A 7,877-nucleotide genomic window follows, 5' to 3' on the forward strand; every position below is an offset into this window, starting at 1 on the left:
TGGTGAAAAGGAAGGAGAATGAAATAAAATAAACATAAGCCCCAGATTTGAGGTCTGAAAGAGAAAAACTAATCTAAAAATAAATAGAACTCCCACGTCTACAAGTCTTCTGGCCTTTAGCATGATTGTGGTGATCTGAAGTCTGCCATCCACACAGCAATCCTATGAATGTAGCAAAACAAGGTGGTAGGAAGCTTAGGCTGGGTTCACGCTACGTTTTTTTTAATCCGTTTTCGCAAACGGTACTGCGGTGGTACTGTTAAACTAGTTAAGTGGTTTTTTAGATTGTTTCCTTTTAGAAGGAAAGTCTAAAAAAGAAAACAGAGCAGGCCAAAGGAATGGATGGCGACTAACAGAACATCCACTGATGTACCAAATGTATTTGAGGGGGCTTTGAAAAAGTTAAACAGCCAAAATTAAAGAACGACAGAAAGACATCTGTGAAAAGGCAACAGGATGGGTACCAGATTGCAGTTAGCTGAACTCACCTCTCTCTGATCTCTTAGACTTCGCATTTTGAGCAGCTGTGTGAATCTGGTGGATCAAGGACTCTTCCCTGCTTGCCTTCAAGCAAAGGTCTCAACAGTGCAGTGGTGTAGCCCCACTGAGGGAGTGGGGAAACAGGGGGAGAAGTACTTTATTTGCTTAATGCCACTTACTGGAACTGCCTATACCCACAGTTTCAGTGCCCTCAATGACATGTTTGTTATGTTTGCATAGAGCAGGAGGTTCTGAGGAAGGTTATTTTCTTACCTTCATACCAGGTGTTGTTTTCTGCAATCCTCAGTTCCTCCGGAACTTTGTTAGTTGATGTCATGCTGGCCGCTCACTACTGCAGAGCTCGGGGAAATATTCACGGAGGAGAAAGGGAAGAAGTGCACTAAAGGCAGTTTTCTGTCCCCACCGCACAGAACTGCCCAATATATTAGTAAGACACAGGATTGCACGAAAACAGATGAAGAAAGAAAACAATCTTCTTCAGTGTCCTATGCTCTATGAGAACATAACAGCAGGTCTCCTAACCCTTGTGTTTTCCGTAAAGATAAATGAAGTATTCCAAGAAGCCAAAAAGCTACAGTCATGAAAGGGTTCAATTTATTCTTTAAAGGAACAGAGGAACCAGCAATTCACTAGTCTACCTACAATGGTGCAGTTTGTGGTTATTTTCCTTCTCTTGGGTTATGTCGTAACAGCTCTAGCTCCCTCTTGTGGGCTCCCAGGTTGAATACTTTTCTCCAACACCTAAGAAAAAAGTAAAAATGAAAAAAAATCGAACACACAACACAAAAAAAAGATACATTTACAAAAACCGGTTGCGGAGTTTAAAGTGACACTGTCACCCCCTTTGTGGATTCTGACATCTCTACACAGGTGTAAAGGGAAATTTGCGTTTTTCATACCTTATTTCATATCATACGTCATGGTGTTTGTTCAAGTAAAAAGTGTCCTTTTAACAACTGCAGATTGTATTAAGGGCGTGGCCTCACAAGTAGAGCCTCTTAGCCCCGCCCACAACGGCACGTTGGCCCCGCCCCCTCGCTGGCCATTGGAACAGGCTGGCCAAAAGGTCTAGACCCCACCCCCTTTACGTCGGGCCAACCAATGGGCACAATGGGTGTGGGACAAGGGTGCCGTTGTGGGCGGGCTAAGTGGCGCTAATGCCGCGCCCACTTAATACAATCTGCAGTTGATAAAAGGACACTTTACTTGAACAAATACCATGACGTATGATATGAAAAAAGGTATGAAAACCACTAAATTTACCCTTACACCTGTGTAGAGATATCAAAATGCACAAAGGGGGTGACAGTGTCACTTTAACTCCTTCCTCCAGTATACATTCTGGGCCTTGTTTTTAGTGAAACAAGTTGTAATTTTATTGCTACCATGTATGACCGATTGTTTTTTGTGAGGTGGTTTCACAAAATGCAGCAATCTAGCTTTCTTCATCTTTTTACCACATTCACTGTGATAAGTAGGTTAGTGTTATTCTTTAGGTCACTATGGATATGGTGATATCAAATATGTGGATTCATTACTGTTTTAGGTAAGGTAGAAGGAAATATTTCATGGGCAGTGAATTTTTTAAGTTTATGTTAAAGGGGAACAATCATCAGGCTCTTCCATACAAACCTGCCAATACGTCCCTGTAGCCACCTACCTTCACATTCCAGCATTTTATATTTATCTTTTTAGGTGGCACCATTTTGGAGCCAATTGTGTGGTGTGGGGGGGGGTGGGGCGGTGGGGGAGACACTGTAATACAGAACTTGTAACAGATACCAACACGGCCATAACTAAAAACCAATTATCAAGCATTATTAAAGTGTCACTGTGTGAAATGTTTCTTTTGCAGAAATCAATAGTACAGGCGATTTTGAGAAACTTTGTAATTGGTTTATTAGCCGAAAAATGCATTTTATCATGAAAAAGCAGTTTGAAGCCTTGCCCCCCTGTCTTCATTGTTCTATGGAGAGAGGGAAATAAGAAACCAAAACAGGACAACAGAGTTAATTAAAAGCTACATCACAGGCTCTCTCCTCAGTCACCACTTAGCTATCTGACCACTGAATAGCGCTCTGAATAGCTCCCCTGCTGAGTAATCCTTTGTCCTCTGTTTTCTGCTTGTCTCTTTCCCACCCTCCCCTCTTCACAGAACAGACAGGATGCGTCTGATTGAGATTTCCTGATTCTGAGCAGTGGATGACAGAAAGGAGAGGAGGGGGGGGAGGGAAAAGGCTTTTTAAATGCAGATAATGGCATATTTGCCTAATAAACCCAATAAACAAAGTTTCTTAAAATCGCTTGGGGACTATAGATTTCTGCAAAAATTTCACGACAGTGACTCTTTAAGCAATTAGAACCTTTCATTTTAGGAAAACACATATGAATACAAGCAGTGAAAGGAGTGCCAAGTGCCTGTTATTTGATCCAGACACAGCGCCAGTGTGGTTTTTAGCCTGGTGTCAGCTGCCAGTAATAAGGGTCTGGTACCAAGTTTTACTACCACCAAGACATTTCTATCGCTGCTATAATACAAATATACCTGCAGCTGCAAAATGCTTGAGGAACCAAGAGCCACGTTTCCTGCCACACTAGGTCAGCTAAGGGGTTTACATTTTTTTTTCTTCATACAAACATGTATAAAAATAAGAGACTAATAAGACATTATCTCACCTGTCATTGCATACTGGTAAGGAGATACCAAGGACGGAGCAAAGGCTTTATTTAAAAAATAAAAAATAAAAAATAAGTTAGTAACGTTCGTTATTCAGAAGTCATTTGTAACAAGGTTTCAGTTGCTTTAAACCATGTCCCTCCTCCCAAATCTTTCACAAAGTTCTTCTAACTTTGAAGGAGCCATTTTTTGGGTTATAGTGTTTGCTGTAGCCCCAAAAATGGCTAAAATAACCACACACACACACACACACACACACACACACACACACACACGTTTGCAAAAAAAAGGTTTGAAGGACAAAAAAGGCATGAATTCACTTTTTTTGCATGTAAAACTGAAAACTAACCACCTGGGAGGGAACACAGCCTAATCCTGTGGTTGTTTTGAGGATGGAGACCAGTTAGCTAAAATACAACAGCACTTTTACAGGAGGGGACACAATCTATTCAGCGATTTCTGGTACCACCCATAAGAGTTAGAGTGTGTGAGAATTTGTTGGTAGGAATAAAAGCAGTGACAACTGTGGAAGGCATTAGGTACAGGTCACATATGCCTGCAGTAGACACGGATGCTGCAATATCCTTAAAATGTGAATGGACTCAAGAGGAACCACCCCTATAAATGTGGGTTAAGCTGGGGAAGCTGGGAATGTTTTAATGCGATTGTTGGAGTTACATAGTTAATACGGTTGAAAAAAGACATGTCCATCAAGTTCAACCACGGAATGTCCATCAAGTTCAACCACGGAGTTGTTCACATCAGGAGAGACATTATCCTTTCTAGAGCCACAAATTGCTAACAATGTTTCAGAAACAATACCATACAAAATGCACTTCCCCTAGCTGTACCTCAGAATTACTGAGGATCCCAGGATTAAGTCCCATTGTGATCGGTAAATTCTGCCATGTCTGGCGGCATGACAATAGTCACTGCAAAGGACAGTTACGGTTTAAGCAACCATCCATCGAAGAAAAAAATAATATTTATATTTATACACAGCCTATGGGGGAGTATTTTTGATTCTTTGTGTAGGTGAAGACCTTTTCACCTTATTGCTGGTTGCAAGGTGCATATGTAACTGCGTCGAATGTATCAAAATAATGCACATTCCTCATTAAGGGTATGTTCACACTGAGTAAATCAGGTGGAATTCCGCGGCTCTGCGGTCAAGGAAGTGACATGACACTTCTTCCAGCAGAGAGCGGCGGCAGCAGAGGAGCGTGCGCTCTCCCATAGATGGACTATGGTACGGAAATCCGCCCGATTTACTCAGTATGAACATAGCCTGGAATTTACATCTTAACTATTAGTGTGTGTTCACATGCTGTACATACAGCAGCTTTTCCCTGTAAACAGCCATTTAATGCTACCCATTGCCGGAATTAATGATCAATATCATTAATTCCAGCCATAGGTATTGCTTATAGAACAGGTGATCAGGCAGAATGGCCGTTAATTGTACAGCATGTACACGTAGCCTAAAAGTGTGGCACAAAAATCTTACAATAATTTTGTTCAATCACTCACCACTGCAAAAGTCAAGGCAAATTTGACTTAATTCTAAGAACTAATAAAAAAAAGCACAAGTCACAATGTTTACTCCCCCCATGTGCTTATCCCAGCTTTATGTTGCTGTTATCCACCCTGTCATAGGAGTAGATCTCGTCATTCAGCTACACTATTCTGAAGAAATAAATATTTGTCTCGAGAGACAGATCACAGGTAGTGTAATGTTATACACAGCCCCACAATGGTGTGGTACATAACGCATGTCTCCTATGGTCCAGATACAAGATTCCAGTCACAAGTGCAATCCTTGGTTTAGATGCAATCCTCTGCATGGTGGTTGCCATGGCAGCATAATGACGTCTCCAGGATTTCAAACTACCAGGGAGATTTCCAAGAGGCACACGACCAAGGTAACACTGGTCTGGTATACACTATCAGTTATGGGGTGGTCTACAACTCTGCAAGGAGAATTCAGAACTTACATCTCATGCAGTCTATAGCCGAGAATTATGGGACCTCTAAGGTCCCTTATATGTTCACCTGCCCATAAATGGTCCAAGTACTATATGTAGTGCAGCACACCTTAGGGTGCCTTCACACCGCAGCGGATTTGACTAATGAATGAACACAACATTAAATCCGCACTGTATAATCCGCTGCGGATACGGTGTGTGAAGCACCCTAAAAAGGGACTGTCACCTTCAACCCCTAAACTACAATCATCTGTAAATAAAATAAACAAATCTGTAATTTGTAGCTTCTACTCCTTTGTATTTCCCCGCTGTAAGCCTACAAACTGGCCATGTTGATCCATAGAGAGGACTACTTAACTCAAAAAGCATAGGAATGCAACAACATAGAACGATAAAAAATTGCAGATTCAGAAATCAACTTTAATTCAATATATTAACTGATAAGTTTAGAAAGTGTTTTGGAGGCGAGAGAGTCTCTAAGGGTGCGCTCAGACATTCAGGGTCTGCAGCAGATTTGACGCTGTGTTCGGTAAGTTAAGTCGATATCTGCTGCAGATCCTGTACTTGTGAACACACCCTGAAAAGGTTGTCCAGGGGAAAATCAACTTCCCCTATCCACAGGAGTTTGTGGGATTGTATACTTCAATCAAAATGAGAAGCATGTGCAGCATGTCTATTCTTCACCGTACCGTGTCCCAGCGATTTCACGCTGTGAGCTCCGCAGAAAAATCACCTGCGATTCCCGGTACTGTCATTTTCTATGGCTTATTTCTTTTTTTTATGTTATATGTGACCAAAACTCATTTGCAGAATTCAACATTTTATTGGTTGGGATAATTTTTTAAATATTAAACTCTTTACAAGATTTGTATAAGCAAACATCTAACTGGTTACGCACATCAATCCCATACATGTGTTATCTAGTCCTCTTGGTTGAACATCGGGCCTTTAAGGAGGCCTCAGGTTGTCATGACAATAGAACGACACCCTGCAATTACATTAAAGGGGCGCAAACAACCTCCTACAGCCATGGCACCTAATCGCTATTGATTGCAGCACCTAGACAGTTAACTGGTTATTGATGCAACAGCAAGATACAGGCCCACCACAGACATGAAAATAGTTAAAAGCAGCCCCCCCAACGGCTAAAAAAAATTCCCACAAAAATAATGAGTCTCTTGGTTACTATTTGCAAACAGCGTAAACTGCCTCACCACGATAAGGTGAACTCATATCGAGGCAGACCCTACACTGTAATGGCCTCTCCATGGCGTGTAATACGCCTATGCTCTGGGCATGCAAGATCCATCTAATACCTGCAAAAATAATTGCACCACCTGGGTGAGACAGGTGGAGTACACGACCAAATAGAGGCAGCCACTGCCCCAACTGGAACACAGAAAAAAGAAAAAATTGGTCAGCTCTCCTAGAACACCCGTTCACCACTAGGCAGGAGGCATGTTGCCATGGCTGAAATTGCCGGTGTTCTAGGAGAGCTGACCATTTTTTTCTTTTTTTCTGTGTTCCAGTTGGGGGAGTGGCTGCCTCTATTTGGTCGTACACTCCACCTGTCTCACCCAGGTGGTGCAATTATTTTTGCAGGTATTAGACGGATCTTGCATGCCCAGAGCATAGGCGTATTACATGCCATGGAGAGGCCATTACAGTGTAGGGTCTGCCTCGATACGAGTCCACCATATCGTGGTGAGGCAGTTTACGCTATTTGCAAATAGTAACCAAGAGACTCATTTTTGTGGGAATTTTTTTGGGCAGTTGGGGGGGCTGCTTTTAACTATTTTCATGTCTGGTGGGTCTGTATCTTGCTGTTGCATTTTTCTGTGTTTTTGTGTGTTTGCACTTTCAGCCATGGCAACGTGCTCCTGCCTAGTGTGAACGGTGTTCTAGGAGAGCTGAACAATTTTTTTTTTTTTTTTTAACTGGTTATTGATGGCGGATGTTATCTGTAAACAGCAGCCCGCACCAGCTATGTACAAAGTATGCACAGCTCCTGAGACCGCTCCACACTTCCATATGACCCATGATTGACATAGGTTGGGAAGGAGTAAAACTAAACCTGGAATTTTGCTGCAAAGTTTGTAGCAGCACAACATTATGTGTTTCAGCAGGCAGAATGGTCATTATCCTAATCATTTACCATCGGGCACTTCATACTGACAATACATAAAAAGGTACAAACCTTGTAATTTCCAAGCCTTTCTTTGTTCTTCTTTGGCAACTTGCTCCATGTCTTTATCATATATGTAGTCTTGAACACATAAAACAGTATATACCCCATACAACAAATCTATAGCTGCAAAAAAAATAAAGTCAACAACATTTAGGTATAATGTAAGAAAAAAAAAATGTATTTACCTTACTTTGCTACAAACAAGATTGACAGCAATTCAACTGCTCAAAACACAGTGTGAACCGTATTAGGAGAAAAACCGTGTCGATGGAAAGGTCATGGTCATCTTACATATACACACATACTACATTTTACATAAATTATAAGTATATTTTCTGCATAATGGCCCACAAATACTTGTCAAGTGCTTGTCAGGTAAATGGATTTTTTCTCTCCTAGTGCCTAGCAACATAAGCTAAGGTAACAGCTTACTGTGAAGGATGGCATGTATATCTATCCCTCCATCTTCCCATCATAAATCTTATATAACTTCAGCAGGTGTGCAAGGGTCCTTTTACACTGGTCA

General features: G+C 41.5%; 1 long non-coding RNA gene across 1 annotated transcript; it reads right to left on the reverse strand.

Annotated features, from left to right (window-relative positions):
• Positions 1–1,206: 1,206 nt before the first annotated feature.
• LOC138775770 (uncharacterized) lies at positions 1,207–7,432 on the reverse strand. Its single transcript, XR_011360641.1, has 3 exons — positions 7,361–7,432; positions 3,178–3,222; positions 1,207–1,242 (listed from the first exon to the last, which is right to left on the reverse strand). It is a non-coding gene; the product is annotated as an uncharacterized lncRNA (long non-coding RNA).
• Between the last annotated feature and the right edge of the window lie 445 nt (positions 7,433–7,877).

The sequence above is a fragment of the Dendropsophus ebraccatus genome, unplaced genomic scaffold, assembly GCF_027789765.1.
Source record: "Dendropsophus ebraccatus isolate aDenEbr1 unplaced genomic scaffold, aDenEbr1.pat pat_scaffold_2035_ctg1, whole genome shotgun sequence".
NCBI classification, from domain to species: domain Eukaryota; kingdom Metazoa; phylum Chordata; class Amphibia; order Anura; family Hylidae; genus Dendropsophus; species Dendropsophus ebraccatus.